We start from the raw sequence: 16,524 nt of genomic DNA, 5'->3' as shown, positions 1-16,524 counted from the left end.
ATGCCATGTACTTTCACCATAGCCATGATTATATTCTTTATGGTTATGAATGGTAGCTACTGCCAGATTCCCCTCCCAAACACCTTTGGGTATACCACAAGTTGCTTGGAGATATTATGCACTATATTTAAAGTTATGTCAGCTATGTAGGAAGCCTCAGACATGTTGGCACAGTGTTTTCAAACCACAACACAAAGAATGTTTGGAAGGGATCCAGAACCAGAGACATTAGGTGCTGAGCCTTGCTGCAGCAGTGTTCTGAACACTGGGTTATTTCTGTTAAGACATGACACTTGAATCAAAATTGACTTCTCTCAGTTGGTTCATTTGTCTCCTTCAGATTTGTCAGAACATGAATGTCAGTACAGAACTTGCAAATGGATCTGTGCAGGTTGGCCCATGCTGGAAGAACTTCAGTATCCTCTTTGCAGCTATGGGTCTCTCCAGATTACATGTGGGCTCACTTAAATCCTGCTAAGTAGGCTTTTTCCCCTGGTAAACTGGGAAAAGCAGTTTAAACCTACTGTGGAGGACAATGGCAAGTGACAGGAAGCATCTCCAAGGTGAATAATGCTTGCAGCTTTTGGGCAGCTGTCTGCACAGGTGAGCATGAGGGATCAGGATATAACTTCTTTTTCTCTGCTGCCATCTTGAAGTCCACATTGTCCTGATTTCCTTACTATCTCCTAGATTTACCCATCTGTGATAAGTCTAAATGAGGTAGAGCCAAAGTCGACACTGAGTCTCAAATTTCTTTACTTGCTGAAGTTAAAATCCATTTTGGAGCAGGCATAGAGAACACCAGCAGTAAGCAGCTATACACAAGCACATCTTTCTCAGTGCCTGGGACGGTTACTGTCCTGCTTGAAGAACAAAGCCTTACATATACCTTCTATAAGTTGCAAATATCTTAGGGGAGAATTGACATTTGAGGGTGTGGGAGAAAGTACAAGTGGTGGCACACATGCCAGTCCTGACATTTGTAGTGTCATGCTGTGACAAGATTTGCATGTCCCTTGAGATTTGCTGGAGTCTACTGTGCCAGCTCTCAGAAATAATGTAACAAAGCAGCGTAGAGTAGCCCCTAAAGGCTGTTTCCATGGATCCCAGCAAAATATAAAAGAAGTCCTTGCTTTGCACTGAATTGCTGTGAGTTTTGCCACAGTAACTTGACAAAAGTTATGATATAGTGCAGTAGAGTATGGGTTTTGCTGCAATTAGAAGCTTCTGGTTTAAATTTTTTAGTTAAGTTCTTCAGTGTTAGAAATGAAAAAGTGAAGTATATCTGGGGATCATGAAAAATGCAAAAATCTGAGCACATATTCATATGTGTATGTAACCTAAAACCCCAAACTGATCCTTGCACAAACAAGCAGTTGTATAACAAATCAGTAGTAGGGCACTGAACTTGACAATGCTTATAAGCTTCATATAGAAAACTGTAATAGCTTGTAGTCCACATGAATGTTGAAAAGCTGCTTTAAGAAAATGTAGTCCGCATGAATTTTGAAAAGCTGTTTTTCTTTCTTTTAAGCTGCCATTGTTCTAAAAAAAAAAAATTTGCACAAAATTACACATTTGGGGTTTAGTTTGGTACGTAAAGAGCAGTTACAAGAGTTTTCAAATTGAAAATTCTCATATTTAATCTTCTTTTGATCGTAGTTGTTAATAAATCTATCTGTTATCCCATCTCTAACAGTTATTAAGTCTTCGCATCCAGTATGATGCTTTCTGGCTTATTCAATACAATTACTCTAATTTATATAGTTTAGGAGCCTGAAATGATTTTTCAGTTTTCACTTAAGTTTATCTTATCATACTCAGCATACCATTAAAGATGCTAAGGTTACTAACCTGCCAAATTTTTACTGAAAATGTGGTAGGAGAAATGAGAGTCATCTGCGGCCTGCAACTAGATCTTTCATTCAGTTTTATTGTTGTTTTGGTTTCCCTAAGCATTCCTGGCTTCCTTCTTGTGCACAATCAAGAACAGATCCCATCAATATCACTTTCTGTTATTTCTAAGCTACCCTTAATAGTATAAAACTATGCACCACAGAGGCCATAGAGCTCATTTCACAGAGTCTGATTATATTTTGCGATATAACAGTTGGCTGTAACTTTCATGTCATAAATACCGTTTCGTTACGATTTCAGAAATGTTAGTGTTTTGCAGTGAAAAATACACAAAATATTCCAACCACTTCTCAATTACACTAGCATTTCAAAAACATCAGGAAGTTAGGGCTGGAAAAAGGAATTTGCAGTAAGATTTTCATGGTAGGATTTTGCTGATGTTATTATTTGCATAAAAAGATTAAGGAAAACAATGTCATGATGTAAGCTGGAGTTTAAGTGTAGAGTGACTATAATATCAGAAATTAGACCTTTTGGCTAACATGCCTCTTTGCTGCTATACCATATATTCCTGGATTCTGTCTCCTTTTATGTTTAATAACACTGCAGAGAATGCAGAGATTTTTAAATTCTTTTTATGAAAAATAATATGTATGTCTTCGTTTTTTCATTATGTTTACTTTTAATAATGATGTCCTAGAAATAAAAAGGTGAATTTTATTGTAGGATGAAATTGTCTTTTTTTGACACTAAAAAAAATGAAGACAGATGTGTTTTTAAGCCAGGGCATATTAGTGATCCTGTTTTCTGTGTTATCACGCAAACCTCTATATAGGCACAAGTAAAGGACCAGAGGGCTTTAGTGCAAGCACTGAGGGACACTTCTTTCTGAAAGTCAGTATACTGCATAAATACACCATCAAAAGCAGGGAAACAAAGCGTGGATTTTAAACATGTAGACATGTCCAGATTGGTTTGAGTTTGAGCTGCTCAGAATTGTTTCTATATGACTGGAAAATGTACCTAAGGACTAGACTTTAAAAGACAAATACAGAAAACTGACAGTAAAACTGGGAAAAAGCAACTTTCAGGTCAAGGAACTAATGAGAACTCTCTAGCCAGCATAGAAGTGGAAAGTGGAGTGGCACTGACATAGAAGAATTTTTGCATTTTTAGTCCAACATTAAAATCTTTAAAAATGTGTATTTCACTGGGTAAGAAAAGTGTTATTTTCTTGTGAAAAAACTTGCTGTGCCACTGCAAATGTTACTGTATTTTATCATTTCCAAAGAGTTAGGGTCTCTGAGAGGAATGATGTATCTTTTTGGTATTATTGAAGAAGACTTAAGGAAGAAAATTTGACACTGAAGCCAATGATTTGTTTTCAGAATAGTGATGCATAGAATTTCTTCTTGCAGAAACCTAATTGTGGCTAGCACATTGTGATTGGTTGACCTCAGCTGCCTGCCAGGCACCTATCCAGCTCTTCTCTTCTGTTCCTCAGCAGAAGGGGTGAAGGAAAGATAAAGCTCATGGGCTGAGATAAAGATGGGGAGATCAATTACCAATTACCACCACAGGCAAAACAAAATCAAGTTGGAGAAAATCAATTTAATTTGCTGCCAACTGAAATAGAGCTAGACGGTGAGAAACAAAGACAAAACCTCTGAAGTCAAAACTTCTCTCCTTATCAGGGTTAGCAGGAATTTTATTTCCAGAATGCTGTTACCAACAAGGTAGTTTTACACCATTACCAAGAACATTCTGTGTGAAAGGATTCTGACAGTAAGGAGAATAAGCCTACACCTGAGCAAATTGCAAAGCATTAAATAACAAAAAGGCCCAACTGCTACTAAATTGATTACACAACAAGTTAATGTTGGGGGAATTAATAATACTGTTTTCAGTATAAATTAATCTGATATATTCAGTCAGAAAGTAGTTACTAAAGAAGTTGCCTGTAAAAAAAAGTGTGCTATGTGTTAGATGCATTTAAGATTAGTAAAGATTTCCACTTCATCTCTATAAATGGGGTATATATTATATATATTGGGATATATTGCTGAGTCTGCAGCAATATATTATTATTTTAAATTATTTTGAGGTATTTATGCCACTATTAAGTTTAGGTTTTTTTCCTAAATGAAAAAGAAAACATACTAAATGGTATTTAATGCCCAAATGGAAGCAACTGTTGGTTTTAGTCTTTCCAGAAATCAGCTAACATTATGACTGAAGCTGGGAGAGGACAGGCAAATTCATGTGGGAGTAATAACTGTGTGAGGAAACAGGCACTCTTGGAATGAAAAGGGGTAGGTGAGTGGATGTTGATGATGCCACTATACCCACAAGAATGACGAGGTGTTGCGCTGCTCTGTTAATTTCAAGCTTTGATTTTGGTGCACAAGATCATAGGACACCAAAGCCAATTATAATTATTAGTGAGGGCATGTCCTAGTATTGCAAAGCAAGATTATTAAAGAATCTTAATTTAATTTGAGTGTAAATTATTCAAATAATTTTCCTAATGTATCACAGTTGATGGAGTGCTACACTGAAATGGTGATGACTGGAGTGAGGACAAGACATCACAGTACTCAATGATAATACTGATTCTGATTCACTGCCTTATACCTTACCCTGTCATCTCTATGAATGTAAAGTTGTTGTTAAACCTAATCACAACCTAAATAATGTAAAACCTGAATTTATAATTACCTTTTCCTCTATGTTCAAGACTCTATGTATGTATACATTAAAAAATTATTCTGTTATGGTCACTCTCCCTCCCCATGGAGATAAGCCAGATAGACCTACTTTTAACCTCCAAAGTAAGAATATTTTGTGCAAGGCTTTCCTTTAGACCTGCACAACTTTATGAAGGGAACTGAAAGCAACCTTTTTGCATAGATAAGAAGTTAAATAAGATGATGTTTTCCAAGCAGAGATGGTCTGAGAGCACTCTATTGGCTAAGTTGCACATCTATGCTGTTTTAGATTCACATACAGTCAATAAATGACTTTGAAATGAATTAGAACACCAAGGATGATGTTGGGACCATGATTACGTGGACTGAAAGAATTGAGGGAAGTCAGGCATGGGCAAAAAGGTATTTGTGAACCTTTGGCTGAAAAAGTACATGTACTTAGGAAAGACAGAATTTCCCTGTTGAAAAATTCCATGCCTTATGTGCAACCTAAATGAATTAAAAATTCTGAGATTATTTGCTATATGAAAAAAAAATCATCAACATCAACATGTAGCTTTCTTAGAGCTCAATACTATTTGGTAGTATTATTTATTAATTTTTATGTTAAAATAAGTGTTCTGAACCAGAGACATTAGCTTACTGGACATTGTTTTAGCCGTGAGTGAAGTGAGGTTGTAATAAAGGAGGAATTATTGTGCTTTGAAAAGCATTCCATTCTTCAGTATAATATTCTGAGATACTTACTCTTTTATGGAAAAAAACATTGAAACTTCATAGCTGCTGATTACTATAATTCACTGTTCTAGTTTAATTCCAGAAAGTATCAAGTACTTACATGGATTTATATCTGTGTATATATCTTATATGCTCAGTGAATTTTACCGGAAATGAATTTTACTGGAAGTGACAAGTGCAGAAGAAAAATTGCAAGATTGGATTTAAAAAGGGATTGAGAAACTCTGAAAGGAAAGGTTACATTCCACATGCAAAACTGGTTCAAATGAGATGCAAACAACTCAGAAATAGATTAATTCTTTATGCAGACTTAATCAATAGGTAACTCAATAATATCATTTCACATTTCGTTCTTCAGGTAGCTTTGCATGAATTGCTGTTCTCAGCAGAGATTTTTAAAGCCATGGAACCTGAAATCTCAAAATCCTCACTAAAGAAAAACTCTAGGGGAGGTCATTTTGAGTTCTACTTGTGTAAGGATTGAAAAGAAAATTCTGAAAATATTTCCACATTTGTCTTTATGCTTGTTTTAGCTGATAAAGGGCAACAAGCATTAGACATAGTAGTAATTGTTTTGAACAAATAGTATCACTTATATAATGAAATTTATTGCTATATAATCCACCTTTGAGGTCTTTGAAGCTGCCTCCTTGAACTGCATTCCAGATTTCACCAAGCTTTATACCACTGAGGCTGCTCAGCCTTCTTCCGATGTTGAGAGTAATCCATTTTTGTGCGCTCAAGCCTGTCACTTTAGGACTGTCCTCTATTTAAAAGGTGGTTACCTTTAAAAGTTTTCTCATTTTTGATCTTTAGAAATGTTACTACAGGTATGATGTGCTCTTTCAAGTGCTTTTTCTTATTTCACAAGCAAGTGTTTCATTGTATGAAAGTGTTGTATACTGCTTTTAAACATTGCATAGATTTCCATGTCATGAAAGACACAACTTGCAAGAGCAGCAAGAGAATTTGCTCTTTGCTATTTATCTTGTTCTTTCATCAGAGTCCATTCCTGATGTGGAAAGCTCCCTGAGAATCAAGCATTAACATACCAATTCTTGGCATTAAAATACTAAGGATCCCAGATTTCCCTCATAGACAGAAATTGAGCATTGCAGTGCATCTAACATGCTCAGGGTACGATGACTATGTGCCAACACAGCACTCATGCAACATATGCTGTGCAACCCATCCAATGTGTTCTGCAGGTGTCAAACGTACTGTGTGTGCCCAGATGACTTGTACTAAGCCTGCTCAGTGTCACTCTGTATGCATTCTGCATGTACAGTGATTTATGTGTCCAGGATTTCTGTCTGCCTGGCAGCTGCTACCCTAGCTGGCCTCCTCAGTACCTGAGAAATTCCAGATGAATAGCCAAATCAGTGGTCTTGAACAAGCAGTAATTTACCATCAGAAGCAGGAGATTTGACAAGCACACATCAGTGTAGACTGGAAGCTTTCTGAAAAAAAAAAAAAGCCCGCTACTTCGCCACTTGTGTTCCAGCACTGGGATATACATATATAAAAATAAAGCCTTGATACACTTAGTCCCCGCTGATTTCTTCTCTCCTGGGACGCTGCCATGTTGCAGATGTTCTCTGCTACTTAGCAGAGAGTCAGTCTTGGTTTCAGGACACAAGATGTTGTGTCAAAAAAAGGAACACAAGTGGTATTTCTGCTATGCTTATTCTCAGGTGTGTAAGTATGCTGTTTATCCGTAAGAGGTGGCAGTTACGACTAATGAAACAAAGCACATTAGCTCTGCAAAACCTGCAGCCATCTGCGAGAAAAACAAAAGAAACGGGCCATGGGACAAACAGTACCCTAGATGTAATTTCCCAGATGGAATGTTGTTCGATGTGGCCCAGTGCCTAGAAGCCCCAGTCTGTTTCTGATCTACAGGTCAGTTTCAAAGCAGTTTTGTAATAAAGGAGGCATGTTTATGTGTCTACCAAAAATAGCAGTAGCTGTTAAAGCTGAAGCCATTTAGCATGGCTGACACAGTCTTTAGATTCTTTCTTCTTAATTTCTTGGCCCAATTGTTTTGCAAGCTAATGCTGAAAAAAACGTAGTTCCTATGTGTGTTTGTTTTGGATAAATATCTAATCATCGTGCCATTGTGACTGCAGTTTTGTAATCTAGTTTTTAAATGTTACATTTTGATTTTTGGAATCATGGATCTGAAAACATGGAAAAACAGATGAGTTTCTGCAGATTTCATTTTCTTAACCAACTGCAGTTTGTCCTTTGTTAGAAATGTTATTTGATTTGCTACATCTTATTTTTCTGCTTGGTTAAAACTCCTTCCATTTTAAATTATTTTCTTCTTTCCATGATGAAATATAGCTAACTTTCACCCTGATTCTGTTAGGGTTCTTTTTCTACCAATGTCCAGCACTTCAGGCATGATTTATGTAGCTCAATTTAGCCAGGGATCTGTAGAGCACAATACAAAAATGCTGTGATCTCTCACAGCATCTTTCATATGATCTCTGTCAAGGTGCTGTAATGCAGAACAGATGTTGGGCATCTCACACAGGCCTGACAGATAGCTGCGAAATGTAACTGGTTGCCACCATCTTGGGGCAGACTCAGCCTCAGACTGTGATAAAAGTTTCCACAACCTATTTTCTTGTTCTAGGAGCAGCCAGTTAGCTCGTAATAGAAAGCAAAGAGTGACGGGTATATATTTTCCTTTCTTGCTAGCAATTCAGTGAGAAGTTCATGTTAATGAATTTTTTGTTTCTTCGGTGTTCATGGTGTGTCAGAGTAATCAATTAACTGCCTTGGTTGTAATCCACAAATCCTATTTTTTATTTACATGAGAATTTTTCCATAGAATCTCTGAGGTGATGGCGACATGAGCAGGGCTCACGTTGTGTTGGAGTAGCTACCTTTGCTTAGTGTAATTCTTAACATCCTCTGATAAGGCAATGAATAATAATGCAATACTTTTAGCTGAATGAGGGTCTCCAGAAATCTGACAGTGAGATGTGCAACCAAGAAGGAAAACCAGACAAGAATATAAATTTTATTATAATAGCCTGTAAAGCATCACTATGCTTTTCTGAAATAAGGAAAGACAATCCATCTTTCCTATACTTACTGTAGGAAATGGAAACATAATAGGTCTAACTTTTGCCTCACTTGTGGGGTACACCTAGATTGATGGCAGCTGTAACAGCTGTCTATTCAGCTACTGCTCCATCACAGGTCGTGCTTAGGCAATTCAGAGAAGACAGAAAGATCTTATTGCTACGTCTGTCAGTCCTTAGTTGGAGTAGGACTTGTCTTCTCTGCTCTGTTAAAGATGAAACTGACAAGACAACCAGGCAGCCCTAGAAGCTTTCTGGCAGCCTTTCTCCTTTTTCTACTCCTCCTCTGTATAAGAGGATACCATCTTCGGTAATATAAAATCACCTTTGCAGCAGCACTCAGGAAACTTATTTTGGAAGGTACAAGTCTTTTGGCTTCCGGGAGCAATGCATATGTTTATGCCAATGCTAAATGTTGTCCATTGTTTCATAGTAGCTTGCATATGTTTATATTTGCTTTCAAACAATAGGCAATGCTGCTGGGTGACCGTGCATAGGCTGAATGGGTCACTAGAATGAAAAAACACCATTTGTCAAATGACTTATTCAGAAAATACCGAACTGAATGAATTAATTTGAACAACTCTGTTATGCTCCCCTGATGTGCTATTCGTTAAACAGAGGAACCTTATTAGTGGAACAGTCACTCCAGGCCCAAGATGTTAATGTTTTCTTTGGATCTGTGTTGGAATCTACATGTGCAAGAAACATTTTCATTTTCTAATTGTTGCAAACGATGTTCTGTTCTTTAGAAAAAAGAATTATTTTCAAGGGAACTAGTTATGATCAGGAAGAAACTAAGTGAACACTTTTTACTTAAGGTTTTCACTAGGTAACAAAAGCAAATGGACCAGGCTTATTGGATTTAATCAAGCTATGAACTGCCATGACTATAAGCTTGGAAGAGTACCTCACGGTAACAGATTTTCTGCTTGTAGGCTGTCTACAAAGTGAAAAAAGGTAGTCATTCCTGGATTGATATGCTGCATTTTGCTGTTTTATTAGACTAATGAGATTTTAAGTCAGTCTATTTGATTTGTTCTTCTAAAGAAAAGATGCTAGATAATAGTTAATGCTATATTATAGGGCTTTTTTAAAATCCTACAGTCTTTTGTATAAGATGCTTTCCTTTATCATGTTTGTCTTTAGTACTGGATGGTGGGAGATTTCATGAGTGAAGAATCAAACCTTCAAACTCTAGAGAAGTAGACCTTAGCTTATTCAGAGTAGCACTGTTAAAGAACAAAACCCCTTCATGAGCACAGAAATAAATTTTTTTTTCCATAGGACCCTTCAGTTCATTTGCACATCTGTACAGCATTCATGCAGAGTTGTGGTATAAGCAGACATGCTTACATGTACTAAAATATAATAGCTACTTATTTCTAACCAAACTGATTCCTAAATCATGTAAGACAAGTGATGTCACCACAGCTGGTAGTGAATATTGCAAAAGGAGTGCAATCAACAGAGAACAGTTGTATTTTGAAAATGTTCTCATGCACTTTTGCTAAGGCTGAGGGAAGAGGACATGATTATGCCATTTTATTTAGAATCAGGTTGTGTTTTAAGTTGTTGAGCAATTCAAGAAAAAGACTTAGGCTTATCCACAACAGTAAATATATATTGTACCTTTACAGGTAGCTATTTCAGATTTTTCTTGGATTCTAATATGTGTCTAACACTTAAAAAGCCATTTCTTAAAGGCTTGGTATACATGCTACAACTAAACAAGCACTAAAAAAATACGTTATGCACCCATTCTCACTCTGACCTTGTTTCTGTCATCCTGAAAACTTGACATGCCCTCAAAACATGGTAACATATATAAGCAGATACAGCACCATGATTTTTTTATTTTTTTTATTTTTAATTTTGTGTCATATCTGACAGATTCTTAACATCAGTCTAAGTGTGTCACATCTGTCCCAAATTCACATAGCAATATGAGCTCCAGTCTGAGACAATTTCTTGCATAAAAGCAAAATTCTAAGATGTGGAACTGAAAGATATAGTGAAGCCTGGAACTCTATGCTTAATTTTCTCTTGGGCAATTCTGTCCATAAAAAGTATCACAAAATGAAACATCATCAAATTGTTGCACAGAAATTGCAAAACTTTCTACTAAAGCTATGAAGGCAATACTAGAACAGAACAGAACAGAACCATGTCCACCTTATACATGGATATGTTCACTCTCTGTTTAAAATATTAACTGAGACCAATGTATTATTACCAGAAAACTTGTCTTTGACTTTGCTTATTTGTGCTTTAAGACCCTATATATTTATTTTTTTAAGCTTCTTAAATTCGGACATTAGAAGTAAAAAATAGAACCTGCATACTAAGCTGTTGATTTGACTTCCTTTTCCTTATTCTTCCTCTTCACATTAATTTCTACAATAAAAAGATAAGCTGCATTTAGTCATATGAGCATCAAAAGCACTAAATTCACAGATTATGATTCCTTACCCATACGTCATTGCTTTTCAGCCATGCTTTTTGGGTCAACTTAATATTTAATTCATGAACAAACAGATGTGATAAACAACAAAGCAACAGTTTCCAGATGTACATGATTTCCGTCTTTTCTCCAGCATATGAAAAGAAGATAGATACAGAGAACATTTGTTAACTTTGAACAATACCTTAAGTAGTACTCTGGCATCTAAGATACAGCTTAACTGAAATTTAGGCACCTAAATTTACAAGAGCTGTCTAGGGAGGATAAAAAAAAAAAAAAAAAACAACCAAAAAAAAAAAAAACCCACACCAAAACAGCCTTATTCGCTTTAATTCCTGAAATACAACAAATTGCCTTCAAACTGCCTTTTCTAGTGCATATAGAAGGACTATTTTACTGACTGAGCTGCATATCTCAATCCACTGAGAATCCAGAAATACTGTGTACCTCTGCTGAATTCTCTTGGAATGTGCTTGCTACTAAACATCCATGCTTGGCTAAAACAGCCTGGGTACCATTAAGTCCAACTTACCAAAAAGCAGCTGAGTGGTGACAATCAACCTTGGGACAACAGAGTAAAGGCCTGTGCATTTGTTTCTAAATTCAGAAAGCATCCAGGTTCTGAGTTCCAGTTTCAAGGAGGCGTTGAATGAACTGCAGTCCAGAGCCCTTAGTGCTGTTAGGCATTACTGGAATATCTAGGATAACAATGTGGGCTGTTAGAAATTTATTTGCACTAGCCCCTTCCCATACTCTACTTTCTACAGAAAGTAGTCCTGTGCCTTTGAGTGAATGGGAGGTGTGGTATATGCCAGCATTTCCCTCATTTGGATAAATGGGATCTGGGGGAACATCTCAACAATTAAGGCCTATGCAGCCAATGAGGCTGATGCAGAGAACCAGAATGCTGTCACCAGAGAAATAAATTTTCTCTACGGTTTTGCCCTGTAGCCCTATCAAAGCATTTTTTTTCTGTAAAAGCAAGAATGTATAAAAGGCTGTTAGAAAAAAAATGTGGGATAAAGGGTGCTGTGGAAATGCAGGCCAAACAATGAACGGTTACAGGAATGCCCATCAACCAGGAAGTGTAAGTAACCATTTTGTGAGAAAAAAAAGTATAACATAATCTGTCCAGAACTAACAAGAAGATGTGGGATATGGTGAGGAGACTTAATATGGAGGTTAGAAATAAATGTATAGAAATGGGGGCAGAGTTTAGAGGACTATATCAAGTAGCTCAAAGTATAATCAGTGAAGTAAAATACAATCATCCTATATCAATAAGTGGCAGACTGCTGTCTCATAAGCTTTCTTATGAGACAGCTGTCTGTAAATTTGTTCCTGCTTAAAGATATTAAATATGTCAATAAAAAAACTGTTATTGTCTCATCTGAATATGTCAAGGAAGGGAACATGCCCCTGACAGATGCTTTAAATAGTAAACTCTAAATGTGCAGTAATCTACATCATTGTAACACATACGCAATATCTGTGATATTTGAACTTCAAAGAGTGAGAGCATGTTGGGAAAAATGTGCTTGTTTGTTCTTGTGTTGAGTTTAAGCTGTGGTTTGCAGCTATGGATTTGGTGTGGAAGTCATGATTGTGCTTCTGATTCTGAACCTGTCTTCCTTTCCAGGAAGCAGCACTGAGCCATATTACTAGAGCAGATTACTTTGCCTCTGAGTATTGTCCTGATAGGGCTGACTGAAATGATTTTGCCAGTGAAGAAGAATTAAGGTTGCAAAGAAGAGTCAGAATTTGCCCAAGATATCTCTCTGTGTAGAGAAAGGCTGAACAGTTTGACTGCTCTTAGTGCTACAGGGTTTTGAGTTAAAAGATAATGTTATTTTTTTATTCCATGACTTTTCTTGTCAGATACTCTTTGTTTTGTTCTCATTTAATTTCAGCACCAGATTTTCAATAGTCTCTAACACATCTAGTAAGATTTTCTATAACTACCTCTGATTATACTCCATTAGAGAAATTTCTCCATTCAAATATCTCCATTTGGGTTCAATGTCTCCTACATTCAGAAATCCTTTGTAAGCTATTGCAACTCTGACCTCAAGCTCAGTTAAAAATATAACTCTACAAGACCCATGGAAGTCATGCGATTACCCTCCTCTTTGTCTCAAAAGCCTACCTCAGTGATTATTTGCCAAGTATACAGCTTTAATTTGTGCTCATTCAGCAGGACTCCTCATCTGACTCAGATACAGCATCCTAGTTGAGGTGTGAAGCTTTCAGGATCTCCTGGAAGGAAGGACTTCTTAAGCTAAACACAGGCATGGAAAATGTAAAAAAATAGAAAAGTATCAAAAAATGGTGAGATGAGAGGTCATTGACAAATAATTGCTCCAGACTGTTGATTATTAAGTCAGAAGAGACCACGCATGAAGTTAAAGGCCTATCCACAACATTAAGAACAAATATTCTCAAAGGGAGGGAGTTAAGGTTGTGTGTGTACTTTTTGCTTGTCCAGTGTTTCGTCCTTATAATAGTATTATATGAAAGGTCTGATAAAACATCAGAGAAGCTTTAAAACCTTTAATGTAGACTCAAAAATCCAAAAATACTTTAAAAAAAAAAATTTTATTGTAGCATACTCATTTTTGTATTGCCCTGAAGCATGTGCAGTATTGTCAAAGTATTCATTATTTCTGATAAACTCAGCTCCTTGAAATACTCTGGAAGAACACAAAGACAAGCAGCTGAAGGACAGCTGTGCTATTAAAGTTATGGATTTTGTCATATTCGTTCAGCATATGTATGCTTTCCTCTGCTTTACATCAGTCTTAATTAGACTTCACTATTCCATTTTGTCTTCTTCATTTCCCTCCTTTCTTTTGTCTCTTCCATTTTCCTCCTTGCTTTTGTCTCCTGTCACAAAGCTGAAGTTCTGTGTTACCACTTCATCTCTTTTCCATACCTCTGGATGGTACATGTGTCCAGAAACCCAGGCCAAAACCAACAGATTTATCACAGTCTTAATGACAGCTGGCTGCATGCTGAGTGAGTTCTTAAATTCCCCAAAACTACTTTTTTTGCCAAAACATGTGGAGTTGCAGCATTCAACATTTTACTGGGACTGTTATCTTCAAATGAAGAATGACTCCACTGGAAGAAAATTATTTGGTATCAGCTGCAGACCTATTTTTAGCTCCTTATTTGGTGAAACTTCAGAAAACATAATTAGCCATATGTTGAGAGTTGTTCTCCAAGTCTTAAATTCCATTTTTGCAAACCACTTTTAAGTATTACTTTGTCCACAACTTTACACTGTTGGAATCAGAAGGCATGGGGTTTTTTTAATGAGAATGTGATTCTTCATATTCCTTTGGGTAAATATTTGTGTTTATGAAAGTTGTAGAACTGGAAGTACTGAAGACTGAAATCTTCCATTTGTTTATATGGGAAGGTCTGTGAAGGCAACAGTACTGGCATCATCCCCTGCTTCTGTCACTTGTGAACTTCAAGCCTTGCATTGGGGTGATGGAGTTCTCAGAAGCTGAAGTAGAGCAGGTCAGAAACATTCATTCTCTCCCACAAGTATTTGTAATAAAAACAGAACAAGATTACTTTAATCAAAAACATGTACTGAAAATGTTAAGGTTTTGTCAAAAATTAGAGTTTCTACACGAAAACTTTTTTTTTTCAAAGAAAATCTAAATAAACTGTCAAATTTCAAATTGGATTAAAATAATTTGAAATATTAAATCATATCTGCTTAAGTCTTGGTATGGAATTAGTCAGGTGCCTGATGATACCATTATGTCCTCTGAAGCAGAATTCCTGTTTGGACTACTTTTCCCATAATACAATTACAGTTTCTCCTCCAGGAAGTTTTGTGTGAAATGAAGTTCAGGTTTTTCTGCCCAGAAAAGGCAGTTTGGACTGTGTGAATTGGATGAATGTCACCTTTCTATTTCTATTCATAGAAGAAAAAAAACTTTTTTGGTATAAAAATGGTAAGACTCGATTTTTATTTTTCTAGCTGAAGGAGGTTTTCTTTGGTTCCTTTCTGATTACAGTGGTCTGTTTCCAGCTTCTCATTCTTTCATAAAGCTGCCAAATATAAGAAAGGCAAGATTTCTTACATCATCATGGTCCATATCATGGACGGAGCAGAACCGTATGAAAGCTAGAATGAGGCAGGGGAGGAGCATCCACACTGTTGGCTGGCCTAATAAAACTAGCAATAAAAGTAAGGCTTCTGCAGCCTTTGTGCTCTCTGTCCTAGCTGTGCTGAAAGTAGATTCAAGGTAACTGAAAGTCAGGCCTCTTGGCTGTAAGCATTTAAAGACCAGTCCCCATATTCTTCTATTTCCACATATTAGTATTGATTGCAAGCTATGATCTACCTGTTTGATCTTACTTTCATTGACTTGTTTAGCTTGCTTTTTTTTTGTTGACCTCATTGCCACTTGAAATGCAAACCATTTAGATTGCTGATAATCTGTTTCTGATATGGTTAAAGAAAGAGAAATAATGCTACTAAAACCATTTATTGATATGACTGAGAACTTGGATGTCACCTTTATTTCCTTTTGGATCTTGATGAACAGGATGTTCTCACTACTAGAACTTTTGCTTTTTGCAGCTCGCAGTGCTTAAGAAAGAGGGAGTTTCTGAGCCCTTACATGAAGATAAATACATGGTTTTCTGAGGCACCTAAATTAATAGTAATCCATTGAGATGAATCGCAAGATTACTACAAATTGTTCCATAACTGTCTCATGGCTCAATATTGAGTTAACAACATCACCCTGTATGATATAGTACAATAGAATACAGGGATCTGAGTATCCAGAATAGCAAAAGCAATTTGAGGAAAAACCTGGTGTACTTAATCCAATTTTGCTGAGTATTGACATCAACTGAGTTGCTTTATAAAATTTACAAAGCACAAATAGTATGTAGGGTTATGTTTTTCCTTTATTGGTTCCATTAATAGCTATGAATAATGGCTTCCCATGTGGTAATCTAGTTACTGTTTGAAATAATTGGTGAACTGGGACAGTGTCATAGATCAAGAAGGAAATTAATAAAAGGAGGGTAAAGGTGAATTTTATGGGGCATGGGAGCCTAACTAGGAATAATAGGAGATAATGAAATTAAGGAACAAAATTCCATTGAAGACCAGTGACATCTAGACAGGGAGTTGTGTTAAGTAGTAGAACTTGCAGAAGCTCTATCACATGCATTATTTAAAACTGAGCTGTACAAACAGGAGCAAATGGACTGTAGAGAACCAGTTCTTCACTGGCAAAGAGGTGGACTGAGTGACCTAATACCTGATTTCCACTGCTAGTGCCTATAAGTCTGTTTGAATAGACACTTGGAATTCTGTACTCCTTCTAGCCTCACTTGGACTTCTTTTGTATCTAGCAGCAGGAGATCATTATCCTGTAAAAGTGTTTGACAATAAATAGCTTCATTTTCAGTCTTTTTTACTGGATAAAGTTACATCTTAGGATATGTAGAGCCAAATTGTGCCTACTTGTATACTTGCCACGACAAGAAGGAAAGAACTCAGACAACTACTTGTCCTGTGGATCAGAAAAGTACACTTAAATTGGCCAGCAGCACAGGGGTTTTCAAATAGTGGGAAATAAGCAATGACTTCATTGATTACTGACATTTTGAATCCTAACTGTCT

General features: G+C 36.6%; 1 protein-coding gene across 8 annotated transcripts in view; it reads left to right on the top strand.

Moving 5' to 3' along the window:
• The window catches only part of KIF6 (kinesin family member 6), a 146,603-nt gene that overhangs the window by 100,815 nt on the left and 29,264 nt on the right, over positions 1-16,524 (top strand). The gene's annotated exons all lie outside the window — the stretch shown is intronic.

The sequence above is a fragment of the Neopsephotus bourkii genome, unplaced genomic scaffold (assembly GCF_033783945.1).
Source record: "Neopsephotus bourkii isolate Nb327-2 ecotype Australia unplaced genomic scaffold, CSIRO-AGI_Nbou_v1 NB_1292, whole genome shotgun sequence".
NCBI lineage: Eukaryota > Metazoa > Chordata > Aves > Psittaciformes > Psittacidae > Neopsephotus > Neopsephotus bourkii.
The sequence above is the reverse complement of the archived record's forward strand: the minus strand, read 5'-3'. Positions and strand labels throughout refer to the sequence as shown.